At 35.0% G+C, this 14,409-nt stretch overlaps 1 non-coding gene and 1 pseudogene across 1 annotated transcript; one reads left to right on the forward strand and one right to left on the reverse strand.

Moving 5' to 3' along the window:
* The window catches only part of LOC141665608 (uncharacterized), a 149,641-nt pseudogene that overhangs the window by 103,732 nt on the left and 31,500 nt on the right, over window positions 1-14,409 (forward strand).
* LOC141669702 (small nucleolar RNA R71) lies at window positions 2,253-2,359 on the reverse strand. The gene has a single exon (XR_012553969.1). It is a non-coding gene; the product is annotated as a small nucleolar RNA R71 (small nucleolar RNA).

The following is a 14,409-nucleotide window of genomic DNA, read 5'->3' on the forward strand; positions in this document are numbered from 1 at the left end:
TTGTACTTGTGATAATGCTATCCTCCTTTTAGCTAATGAGTTACGTACACAAACTTATTAGAATTTGTGCTGGAAGGTTAATAAATTTTCTGACCTACAGAATATGATTACAGTCTCAATGTATCTGTAGTTTAACTGGAAATAATTATTCTAAGTGTTGATATATGTAATATCATGTATGGTTCTATGGGAAAGTTTGATGCATTATAATTTATATGCAGTCATGTCCCGTGTTCATTTCATAGTTCAGTTTCTCTGACTTGTGTGAGCATTTTTTGTCCTTGTGATAGAGTATATTTTTATATATATTTTATATGATTTTGTCCTCCTATTAATTCTATTTTGCACTGATTTGGATATTTATTTAATAGTTTTTGATGTTTTATTGTAGGATACAAGGAAATTTTAGACTTGGAAGGATTTGGAGCAAAAAGTCCTATTTTGGAGTGTAAATAGAAGAAAATTCGTATTATATGTCTATACGAGCTGTAAATACTGGTTGGCCGTATCTAGAGAACCAGAAGTCCGATTTTGATGATCATACATTCCACGTGAAGCCCACGGAATTTTCTTTAACTCAGAGATGGTCCAGTAAGGAGAATCCAGCGGGAGCAGCCCAGAAACAGGGAAAAACAGACACCTGCGAATTTTTACAAAAGAATCCTATTCGGTTTAGAAGTGTCTCTTGTAATTTGATTAGAATAAGAAAATACTTTGATTATTAGATATAACATCAGATTTTATTATTAGTTAGTTATTTTTATTATTAGCTTGGAGAACATAGATACATACGTGCCTTTATTGGGAGCTAGGGTTTTGGTTCATCTTTTTCATAGCTTTCTTTACCTTGGATACTTGTTCTTCAATAATATAAGTTTGAGGTACTTCTTTATCTTCTTTGTTTATTTTAGTATATGTTTTATATGGCTTTCTCAATTGTTTTCCTTGTTTTTATTTCTAGCATGAGTGAGTAGTCGTAATCTAGACCGCAAGGGAAAACCATGTTTACACCACTATAATGGTTTGATTTTCACAGTATTTTGACTGGTTTAAGTGATTCTAATTGATATGTTTTAATGTTTAGTTTGTGTAATTGGCCAATATCATAGACTAATTATATACAATAATGGTACTAGATCGAAAGATAGTGTACTAATTAGAGGCACAAATACGATTAGCCGAATGAATGTGAATGCGAGAGTATCATTGGATTTCTGAGAGTGTTGATACTCGAGAGAGATCGACATGTGTTCTAATCACTTGACCAATTAAATTACTAAAAGATATTATTGTATAATCATGTTACAGGAGTGTTAATACTTGAGAGAGATTGACAAACTCTAGTTGCGTGACCACTTTAGTCGCTTTAGCTTAGGAACTAGTTTGGTGTAAGCATGGTAAACCTGATTGCCCTAGACTTTTAGTTAATTGATTCTCAAAACATAGTTAGTTGCATTATTTAATTATAGAAATTCCCAACAATCGTTGTCACTGTAGGAAAAATTTGCAATAATTAGATTAAAATTCTTGAGACTTGTCTCCTTGTGGATTCGACCCGTACTTGCTAGTTTCCGCTAACAACAGACACCGTGTACTTGCGTTATATATAAAATAACACATCAAGTTTTTGGCGCCGATGCCGGGGAGACGCCTAATTTCTATAGATTTTATTTTGATTATTTTAGATTGTTTCCTTTGTCTCATTGGAGGTTTACTTCCAATTGAGGCATATTTCACTGATTTTCTTGTTTTAGTTGTTTGTGCCCAGGTTAAAAAAAGAAGCAGAAGTAACTCCTCTTAGTCCGGATTCTGGGATTACTTGTCAGCAATACATAGATCGAGTAAGAAAAGAAAGGTAACAAAACATCGGCAAGATCATAATGGTAGAACTTCCTATTAAATCTTTGAAGAACTATTCACAGCCCTCTCCGAGTGGTGTGCCTACTGGCCTTACTATGCCAACTATTGAAACAGCAAATTTTGAGATCAAACCGGCGTTGTTCACTATGATCCAACAAAATCAATTTGCTGGTCTTCCCTCTGAAGACCCTACACTTCATCTGTAAAGATTTCAACAACTCTGCTCTACCATCAAACATCGGGGTGTCACTGCAGACCAACTGAAAGTCATATTATTTGGGTTTTCTCTTCGTGATAAAGCTCAAAAATGGTTGAATGATATCAATGTGACTGAGTGGAATGAAATTGCTCAAGCTTTCTTAACTGAGTATTTCCCTCCTAACAGAACTGATGATTTGATCGAAAAGATGATGGGTTTCAAACAAGAATATGGAGAGTCTCTTAAAGATGCTTGGGAGAGATTCAAAGATCTTCAACGTGCATGCCCTCATCATGGTCTTGAGAAGTGGTTTCTGATTAAGGCTAGTTCTTCCGCAACAAGGCAGCCTGGCTCTTTACCATCATAACCAACTCATCCAAAAGAGAATGTGAATGTCATTGCTCTTAGGAGTGGTTTTACCTATGATGGTCCTTCAATGCCTACTGCTGATGTGACTGATGAGAAAGAGAATGAAACCGGCAAAGATGACAAAGTGGATGATGTTGATGAAACAAATACGGCTGGAACTTAAGGAAGCAAGGAAGCTGATAACGAGAAAATTGTAAATGCTCCTCCGCCATTTGTGCCTAAGTTGCCGTTTCCTAGCAGGATGAACAGAACTAAGGTAGATCAACAATTTGGTAAGTTCATGACACTTGCCAAAAATCTTGAGGTAACTGTTCCTTTCACTGATTTAATTTCTCAAGTTCCGTCATATGCAAAGTTTTTTAAAGGATATTTTGATAAAGAAACGATCTTTTGGTGAGGTGGAGACAGTAGCTTTTACTGAAGAGTGTAGTGTTGTTTTACAAAATAAGTCTCCACCTAAACTTAAAGATCCTGGAAGTTTTTCAATTCCTTGTCATTTAGGTGCATTATTTATTGACAAAGCTTTATGTGACTTAGGCGCTAGTGTCTCTGTCATGCCTCTCTCAATTTTTCAAAAATTAAACATGGGAGAGTTAAAATGCACACAAATGTCATTACAAATGGCAGACCGTTCTATAAAATATCCTTTGGGTATTTTAGAGGATGTGCCTGTCAGGGTTGGAAAATTTTATATTCCTGTAGACTTTGTAGTGTTGGATATGGAAGAGGATAGCCAAATCCCCATAATCTTGGGTAGGCCATTCCTCTGTACTGCAGGTGCTGTTATTGATGTTAAAAGTAGGACTCTAACTTTGAGTGTTGGTGATGATAAGATTACTTTTACTCTAACCTCTGCTCTTAAGTCCCCTTTGCTTGAGAATACTTATTATAAGATTGATGTCATTGATGAAATTGTTCATGATGAGCTACCTCAAATTTTGTTGAATGATGCATTGGAAGCAGTACTTATGCTTGAAGCTTCGGAAGGGGAAGGACATGCTGAAGTTGACTCGTTGATTCTTGAGTTAGATAGGAAGGCTGATCCAAGTCAAGGTTGTGAGGTAACAAATACTGTTACTTCTTGTGATAAACCCCAGGTAAAGAAATTAGAGTTAAATCCTTTGCCATCTAATTTCAAGTATGTGTTTCTTGATGATAATGAGTCTTTTCCTGTGATTGTCAGTTCTGATCTTGATGATGGTCAAATCTCTAAGCTTCTTACTGTGTTGCGTATGCATAGCAAATCGATTTGGTATAGTATTGATGATCTTAAAGGGATTAGCCCAGACTTTTGCATGCATAGAATTCATCTATATGAGGATCACAAGCCTTGCATACAGGGACAACTCCGTTTGAACCCTAACATGCAAGAAGTTGTTAAAAAGGAAGTCTTAAAATTACTTGATGCGGGCATCATTTACCCAATTTCTGACTCAAAATGGGTAAGCCCAGTTCAAGTAGTTCCTAAAAAAGGAGGAACCGCGGTCTTAAAAATAAAAAGATGAACTAATTCCCACTAGAGTTGTCACTGATTGGCGAATGTGTATGGATTATCGTAGATTAAACACTGCCACTAAAAAAGATCATTACCCTATTCCATTCATTGATCAAATGCTTGAGAGACTTGCTAAACATAAATTCTTTTGATATTTGGATGGGTATTCAGGGTTCTTCCAGATCCCTATACACCCTGATGACCAGGAAAAGACTACATTCACATGTCCATATGGTACCTTCGCATATCGAAGAGTGCTGTTTGGATTGTGCAATGCCCCTGCTACTTTTCAGCGTTGCATGTCAGCCATTTTTTCTGATTACATTAAGTCTATTATGAAAGTATTTATGGACGATTTCAGTGTTTATGGTTCTGATTTTGATGTATGTCTGCATAATCTCTCTAAAGTGCTTAAACGTTGTGAAGAGGTTAATTTGGTTTTGAATTGGGAAAAGTGCCACTTCATGGTCAATGAAGGAGTGGTACTTGGTCATCTTATTTCTGAACGTGGCATCCAAGTTGACAAAGCAAAAGTTGAGGTGATTGAGAAACTTCCTCCTCCTGTTAATGTCAAGGGGGTGAGGAGTTTTTTAGGTCATGCGGGGTTTTACCGACATTTTATAAAAGATTTTTCAAAAATTATAAAACCCCTCACTCAATTGTTGCTTAAGGATGCCAATTTTGAGTTTACTGATGCTTGTCTAGAATCTTTCTAGAGGATAAAGAATGCTTTGGTCACTGCACCTATCATACAACCCCCAGAATGGAATATTCCATTCAAAATCATGTGTAATGTAAGTGATTATGCTGTTGGAGCAGTTCTCGATCAGAGGAAAGACAAGGTATTGCACGCAATCTACTATGCAAGTAAAACCTTAGATGAAGCTCAGGTGAACTATGCTACTACAGAGAAGGAGCTTCTAGCTATTGTCTATGCTCTTGACAAGTTTCGAACATATCTCATTGGTTCCAAAGTCGTTGTTCATACAGATCATTCAGCTCTTAAATATCTTTTGGCCAAGAAGGAAGCAAAACCGAGGCTTATTCGATGGATTATGTTACTCCAAGAATTTGACTTGCAAATTAAGGACAAGAAAGGTGCTGAGAACGTGGTTGCAGATCATCTCTCACGGTTGCATTTCAAATCGGATATTGTAGCAGACACTCCTATTGACGATTCTTTTCCAGATGATCATTTATTTGCGGTTGCTACTCAAACTCCTTGGTATGCAGACTTTGCAAATTTCTGTGTTAGTGGCTCTCACCCTCCAGAATTGACCTATCAACAGCGAAAATGGTTCTATTATGATGCTAAACAATATTTTTGGGATGACCCTTTCTTGTATCGAAAGTACGCTGATGGTATCTTTCGTAAATGTGTTCCCGAGTTTGAAGTAAATGACATTTTTCGGCATTGTCATTCTCTAGCATGTGGAGGACACCATGGTCCATCTAAGACCGCTGCTAAGGTACTCCAATCTAGTTTCTTTTGGCCTTCTTTATTTAAGGATGCTCGTGCTTTCTGTCTGGCTTGTGATGCATGCCAAAGAACGGGTAATATTTCTAAACGCTATGAGATGCCACAAACCGGGTATCTAGAAGTTGAAATTTTTGATGTATGGGGTATTGATTTCATGAGACCTTTCCCCAACTTCTTGTGGGATGAAGTACATCTTGGTTATTGTTGACTATGTATCGAAGTGGGTTGAAGCTATTGGATCGACAACCCATGATTCTAAGGTTGTGATAAAACTCTTTAAAAATATTATCTTCCCACGTTTTGGAGTTCCAAGACCAGTGATAAGTGATGGTGGATCTCATTTTCGCCATCGACAATTTGAAACACTTCTCAAGAAGTATGGTATTACTCACAAGATTGACCTAGCATATCATCCTCAGACAAGTGGCCAAGTAGAGGTTTCAATTCATCAAATCAAAAGCATCCTAGAGAAGGTGGTTGCCAAGTCTCGAAAAGATTGGTATTTAAAGTTGGATGATGCTTTGTGGGCTTACCGAACGGCTTATAAGACCCCTATTGGCACTACTCCATATAGGTTAATTTACGGCAAGGCATGCCAATTACCAGTTGAGCTTGAACATCGTGCTTTTTGGGCTATCAAGGAGCTCAATATGGATTTAAAAGTTGCGGGAGAGGAAAGGCTTCTTCAGTTGAATGAATTAGATGAGCTTCGTTTCGATGCTTATGACAATTCTCGGCTCTACAAGGAAAGAACGAAGAAGATGCATGACAAGATGATCCAACGTCGTGTTTTTCAGGTTGGTGACTTGTTCTTTAATTCAAGGCTTCGACTCTTTCCTGGGAAGTTCAAATCTAGATGGTCTGGAACATTCACTATAACTGATATTAAGTTTCATGGTGCTATTGAAATTATGGGACAAATGGAACAAAGTTCAAGGTTAATGGCTAACGCTTGAATTTATATGTTGATGGTCCATTTATTGGAGTAATAGAGACATTCTATATCCCCAACCCCTCCACGGACATCTAAATCGAGGTTAGAAGTCAAGCTAATGACTCTAAATGAGCGCTTTTTGGGAGGCAACCCAACGTGTTGGTAATGTAATTTTTTGTTTGTATTATAATTATTACTATTATTATTAGTAATATATTATTATTATTATTATTAGTAGTACTAATATTTCTATATTTTATTTATTTATTTTTGCACATTTTTTAGGGGTTCGTTCATTTTTGTATTTATTTTTACTCGCTCAAGATGTTCTAATGATTTTTATGTGAAGTGTTCAGGGGTGTAAAAAATAGAAAAAAAATATAAAATATAAAAAAATCCTGCGGGAAGATTTGTCTAGCTATGGTGTACATCTTCTCTGATTCTTAAATCAGTACGATACCCGTGGTGTGTATATACACCCACGGTTAGGGTTTTGCATTCGGTTTAAACCGAACCGAACTTTTTTCGGTTAACCGAAACCGAATTCGTGAAAAAATTACTACCGAAAACCGAATCGAAATATTTTCAGTTTGTAACCAAAACTGAAATAACCATTTCGGTTTTTACCGGAAACCGAAAATTAAAACCGAAATTAAGAATGCAAAACGAGTCTAAATATTAAATTACAGGAAAGATGCTCCAAATTGCCATTCTTGGTTGCTTTGCTAGTGCTTGGCTGCTTTCTAGTTGCTACTGCTCGGCTGTTCCAGTTCCACAGGCCCCAATCACAAATATCAATCGAATAGAGTTGATTCAGTTGAATGTATTTACCTCAAGACTAAAAGATAATCGATTAATCTCCTGTGTTCCTGTGTATGACTGTGTTTATCGGGTTCCTGTGTGTAAGTATCGTCGGCGGCTGCAGTCTGTGTAAAACTAAGAAGTAAGTAGATAAGAGATAGATAGAAAAGTACAGGTCAAATGATAAATAATAAATATTTTATATTTTTATTAATTATTCGGTTATTAATTCGGTTATTCGGTTAATCGCGATTAATAACCGAATTACCGAATAATCGAATTTCAGAATTTTTATTACCGAAAACCGAACCGAATTTTGAAGTTTAATTAACCGAACCGAAATTATTTCGGTTATTCGGTTCAGTTATCGGTTAACCGAACCAAATGCACACCCGGCCGCGGTTGTCTGTCCCTGGAAAATAAAAGAAAAGTGTACATGTTAAATTCCCCCGCGCGTCTACCCCACCCCCTACCCTTTCCCCGCGCGTCTCCCCCCACCCTCCCTCTGTACATCAAGTTGTATAAAAACTAATAATTAGAACTGTACTTTTAATGCAAATCAAATTTATGTAGTTTTGTTTTTTGTTTTTTGTTTTTTGTTCTTAATTAATATACTTATGTAATTATGTTATAAATATTTGTATATTATTAATATTTTATTTTTACCATTATTATTATTATTATTAATAAAATTAGTATTATATTATGATTATTCTTTGTACATATTATTTATATTCTCTTTTTATTATATTATTATTCTTAATTTTGTAAATAATAATAATAATAATAATATTATTATTATTATTATTAATTTGCAACTTAATTTATTATTATAAATATTTTTTTAGCTATTTAAAATAATAGTTTTTTTAAAATTTTTAAGAACTTATTTATTTATGTAATATATTTAATACTCTATCTATATTTTAAATATAGCCTATATTAATATTTGTGTGAGATATGTAATTTCTAACATATATGTAAGTTTGTATTTTTTTTGTCGTACAAAAAAAAGGAAAAAAATAATAATTGTAATATATATATTATATTATTTATATTATGTATGTTAGTGTGTATATATTAACATGGGGTGTCACGTAGTCCTCCGGTTTTCTAATAGTCCGTTGTTGGAGATTATTCTTTACTTCTTTCCAGCTCAATCGCAACAATCACGAGAATTTTTGTTCCGACATGCTGCGTTCGCTTCATACACCTTGATCTCATGGAGTTTTCTTTCTTTTTAGTGTAAAATTTTATTTTGTTCTTTTTGTATTTTGTTGGTTAGTTAGTTCATTGGGGAAAATGAACCACTTAAGTGTGGGGATGGTTTCTCAATGATGAAAAATAAATATATTATAAAATTTTAAAAAAATTAGAAAATAAAAAAAAATCTTGTAGATTGCCTAGTCTCGTAGTGTGTTAACAAGGATAAGTACACATCTTGTGAGCTTCTTTTGCATCAATTGTTGATATGTCATATCCTTAGAAAATCATTTATGGCACGATAATTCTTTGTATGTGCTTGCAAAATTTTAAAAACTTGAGATGCATCTTTGTCAATTTTAGTAAGTACTGAAGCATGCTTTCACCTTGGGAGAACTTGAGCTAATTTGTGATTGGTACATCTTTTATCAATCAGATTTTGTTGTTGGGTGTTGTTCATCATGAAATTGAAGGGTTTTTAGCACATAAACGCAGCGAAAACGTAAATTTAATCTTAAAAAAAAACCGAAACCCTCCGCAGGATCCATGCGAAAAATAATATTTAATTCATAGTTCAGTATGTTTACCTTAAGAAGCTTTACGTTAATGGAAAGATGGAGGTCTTTAATAGCGATCCAAGAACGATGAACGGAGATCCTTAGCAGCTGCTCCTCAAGTGTGAAGCACTTCACCGGTATCCACCAAGAAAACGATGTAATGAAGGAGGAGGAGGAGATGGAGAGAATTAGGGTTTTGTAAATCTTCTTGGTTGAGGCAAAAATAGGGTTTATAATAGTATATTTATAGGCAAAATTTTCAGCTAAAAATTTTCCCATAAAATATTATTATTATTAACCCTTTATTATTCTCACTAATAATTAAAACACCTTTTAATTATTAATCCTTTTTCTAAACTCTTTAGAAATAATTCTTTCACTTGATTTAATTTCCAAAAATTAAATTCTTAATTAATAATATTAAGAACCTTTTCTTAATTAATTTATAATCAATTAAATCTCATTTAATCAATTATTAAATTTGTCAATTAAATATTTATTTCATAAATAAATAATTATCCGCCATTATTAATTAATTCCTCCACCATTAAATCATTCTCTTTTATGGTGTGACCCTGTAGGTTCAATATTAAGCCGGTAGTAGAAATAAATAATAATAAAACTATTTTATCATTATTTATATAAATTCTCTAATTCATTAAATATGATTAATTAATTAATCATATTTATTCTACATCGTGAGGGATACTTCTCAGCATATCGCGACTATCCGGATAATATGAATTCACTGCTTAGAATACCAAGAACCTACTAAGTGAGTAGTTACCGTACAATTAATTCCTTCTACCCTGCAATGTCACGATTAAATACAAGGCATGGAACTTGTGTCAAGCCTATCTTATTTAATCACTTGCTTTCCCATTCACTATACTTAGTTCTATTTAATGTAAATTAGAAACTCCTTTCTAATTTCATTCACTCTAGCCAGAGATTCCTGAACTAACATAAGTGGATCAGCATTGAACATTCTCTTCCTACACTGGAAGGGGTAGATCCTTTATTGATCATACACTATCTTCGTGTACAAATTCCTATACCCAGTAAAGCCCTTATAATTGTCCTTTGAGACTAAGAACTAAACCAAAGCATAGTTCAGTGTACACAAGATGACTATGATGACCTCAAGTCTAAGGATTCTTGTATAACTATCACTATGTGAACAACTGCTGACACGTGAGTGAACTCCATTAGTTGTTCAGCTGTGTGAGTCATGTTCAGTGAACTTATTCTATAATAAGCACCTACATACTAGCTATAGTGTCACCACACAAATGTCTATGAGAACAGACATCCTTCATAATGAAGCAAACATATTATGTACCGATCTTTGCGGATTTTTAATTACCAGTTAGTAATCCTACGACCAGGAACTATTTAAGTTTAGAGTTATCATCTTTTAGGTCTCATTATTATGATCTCATCACAATCCATAAAAAGCTTTACTCTAAACTGTGGTATATCTTATTTAAACATTTAAATAGATAGAGTCCGCAATAAAAATAAAACAAGCCTTTTATTAATATCAATGAAATCAAAACAGATTACATAAAAGTTATTCCTAAATCCTAATACATGATTGGACTTAGGACATATCTCTTTCAATCTCCCACTTGTACTAAAGCCAATCACTCTGGTATCTAATACCCATCTTGTCTTTATGACGATCAAAGTGACTCTGAGAAAGTGGCTTTGTGAGTGGATCTGCTACGTTGTTATGTGTGTCAACTCTCTCGACGTTGACATCTCCTCTATTTTTAACTCAGATTCACCACCAAAAACAAGAAAAATGTCCTGAGTCCTTCGCAAGTACTTAAGGATGTTTTTCACTGCTTTCCAGTGGTCTTCACCTGGATTGGACTGATATCTGCTCGTCACACTAATTGAATAAGCAACATCAGGCCTTGTACACAACATCGCGTACATGATAGATCCTATTGCTGAAGCATAAGGAATCTTACTCATACGCTCTATTTCCTCAGGTGTCTTAGGAGACATTTTTTCAGAAAGGGACACTCCATGGCTCATCGGTATGAGACCTCTTTTGGAGTTTTCCATGCTAAACCTTTTAAGCACTTGCTGGATGTATGTACCCTGGGTAAAACCTATCATTCTTCTAGATCTATCTCTATAGATCTTCATACCGAGAATGTAGGATGCTTCTCCCAAGTCCTTCATGGTGAAGTTCTTTGATAGCCATACTTTGACTGATTGTAGCATCGGTATATCATTTCCTATAAGAAGTATGTCATCCACATACAATACAAGAAATGTTACCGCGCTCCCACTAACCTTCTTGTAGACACATGGTTCATCTATGTTTTTGATAAAACCAAACTCTTTGATTGTCTCATCAAAACGGATGTTCCATCTACGAGAAGCTTGCCTTAAACCATATATGGTTCGCAACAGCTTACACACTAGGTGTTCATTTCCCTTGGAAAGAAAACCCTCTGGCTGTGTCATATACACTTCCTCCTCAAGTTCCCCATTGAGGAAGGCCGTTTTCACGTCCATTTGCCAGATCTCATAGTCGTAGTAAGCAGCAATCGCAAGCAAAATCCGAATTGATTTTAACAGGGCTACAGGCAAAAAAAGTTTCATCAAAGTCAATCCCTTGCCTTTGTTTGAATCCTTTTTCCACGAGCCTGGCCTTATAGGTCTCCACTGGCCATCTGCTCCAATCTTTCTTTTGTATACCCACTTGCACCAAATAGGCTTAACACCTTCAGGCGCCTCAACCAGAGTCCATACTTGGTTGGTATACATAGATTTCATTTCGGATTTCATGGCACTATGCTATTTCTCTGAGTCAACACTACTCATAGCCTCATTATAGGTCACAGGGTTGTCATCATCAATGATTGACAACTCATTGTCATTCTCAATGACAAGGCCATAATACCTCTCAGGTTGGCGAGACACTCTCCCTGTCCTACGAATGGGCTGTTCCACAGAAGGTTGTTCAGTCTGAACAGGTGTTTCCACTTGATCCGTAGTAGTTTGTGCTTCTTGAACTTCATCAAGTTCAATTTTGCTCCCACTGTTTTCTTCAAGGATAAACTCCTTTTCCAAGAAGGTAGCATGTCTGGAGACAAACACCCGATGATCGGTGTAAAAGTAATACCCCAAAGTCTCTTTAGGATATCCCACAAAATTGTTGGATTTTTAAACGCAGCGGGGCGTGGAAAAACACTTTTACAAACACAAAATCCAAATAAAAGCATATAAATCGTGAATAAAAATTCGAGGGATTGAATCTAACCTTTAAAATTAATTCGGAGACAACGATCAGAGATCCTTAGCAGTTGCTCCTCAAGTGAAGCACTCCACCGGTATCCACCAAGAAAACGACTTTTAGGAGGAGGAGGAGGTGGAGAGAATTTGGTTTTCTAAAACTTTTGGGTTTCTGGGGTTCGAATAAAAATAGGGTCTATAATAGTGTATTTATAGGCAAAATTTTCAGCTGAAATTTTCCCGTAAATATTATTATTATTATCCCATTTATTATTCTCATTAATAATTAAAACACCTTTTAATTATTAATCCTTTTTCTAAACACTTTAGAAATAATTCTCTCACTTGATTTAATTTCCAAAAATTAAATCCTTAATTAATAATATTAAGAACTTTTCTTAATTAATTTATAATCAATTAAATCTCATTTAATCAATTATTAAATTTGCCAATTAATTATTTATTTCACAAATAAATAATTATTAGCCATTATTAATTAATTCCTCCACCAATAAATCATTCTCTTTTAATGGTGTGACCCTGTAGGTTCAATATTAAGCCGGTAGTAGAAATAAATAATAATAAAACTATTTTATCATTATTTATATAAATTCTCTAATTTCTTAAATATGATTAATTAATTAATCACATTTATTCTACATCGTGAGTGATGCTTCTCAACATATCGCGACTATCCGGATAATATGAATTCACTGCTTAGAATACCAAGAACCTGTCAGTGAATAGTTACCGTACAATAAACTCCTTCTACCCTACAATGTCCCGATTAAATACAAGGCATGGATCTCGTGTCAAGCCTATGTAATTTAATCACTTGCTTACCATTCATTATGCGTAGTTCTATGCAAATTAGAAACTCCTTTCTAATTTCATTCACTCTGGCCAGAGATTCCTGAACTAGCATAATTGGATCAGCCTTGAACATTCGCTTCCTTCACTGGAAGGGGTAGATCCTTTATTGATCATACACTATCTTCGTGTACAAATTCCTATACCCAGAAGAGCCCTAATAATTGTCCCTGGAGACTAAGAACTAAACCAAAGCATAGTTCAGTGTACACAAGATGACTATGATGACCTCAAGTCTAAAGATACTTGTACAACTATCACTAAGCGAACAACTGCTGACACGTGAGTGAACTCCATCAGTTGTTCAGCTAGGCGAGTCATGTTCAGTGAACTTATTCTATAATAAGCACCTACATACTAGCTATAGTGTCACCACACAAATGTCTATGAGAACAGACATCCTTCATAATGAAGCAAGCATAGTATGTACCGATCTTTGCGGATTATTAATTACCAGTTAGTAATCCTATGACCAGGAACTATTTAAGTTTAGAGTTATCATCTTTTTAGGTCTCATTATTATGATCTCATCATAATCCATAAAAAGCTTTACTCTAAACTATGGTATATCTTATTTAAACACTTAAATAGATAGAGCCCGTAATAAAAACAAAACAAGTCTTTATTAATATCAATGAAATCAAAACAGATTACATAAAGAGTTATTCCTAAATCCTAATACCTGATTGGACTTAGGACATATTCCTTTCAATCTCCCACTTGTACTAAAGCCAATCACTCTGGTATCTAATACCCATCTTGACGATCAAAGTGACTTTCATAAAGTAGCTTTGTGAGTGGGTCTGCTATGTTGTTATGTGTGTCAACTCTAATTCAATACAATATAAGAAATGTTACCACGCTCCCACTAACCCTTTTGTAGACGCATGGTTCATCTACGTTTTTGATAAAATCAAACTCTTTGATTGTCTCATCAAAACGAATGTTCCATCTTTCGAGAAGCTTGCTTTAAACCACATTAATTGCAAGCAAAATCCGAACTGATTTTAACAGGGCTACAGGAAAAAGGTTTCATCAAAGTCAATCCATTGCCTTTGTTTGAATTCTTTTGCCACAAGCCTGGCCTTATAGGTCTCCACCTGGCCATCTGCTATAATCTATCTTTTGTATACCGTATACATAGATTCCATTCTGGATTTCATGGCACTATGCCATTTCTCTGAGTCAACACTACTCATAGCCTCATTATAGGTCACAGGGTCGTCAACATCAATAATCGACAACTCATTGTCATTCTCAATGACAAGGCCATATTACCTCTCAGGTTGGCGAGACACTCTCCCTGATCTATGAATGGGCTGTTCCACAAAAGGTTGTTCAGTCAGAACAGGTGTTTCCACTTGATCCGTAGTAGTTTGTGCTTCT

Source organism: Apium graveolens, chromosome 6, assembly GCF_009905375.1.
Source record: "Apium graveolens cultivar Ventura chromosome 6, ASM990537v1, whole genome shotgun sequence".
In the NCBI taxonomy this organism is placed as follows: Eukaryota; Viridiplantae; Streptophyta; class Magnoliopsida; order Apiales; family Apiaceae; genus Apium; species Apium graveolens.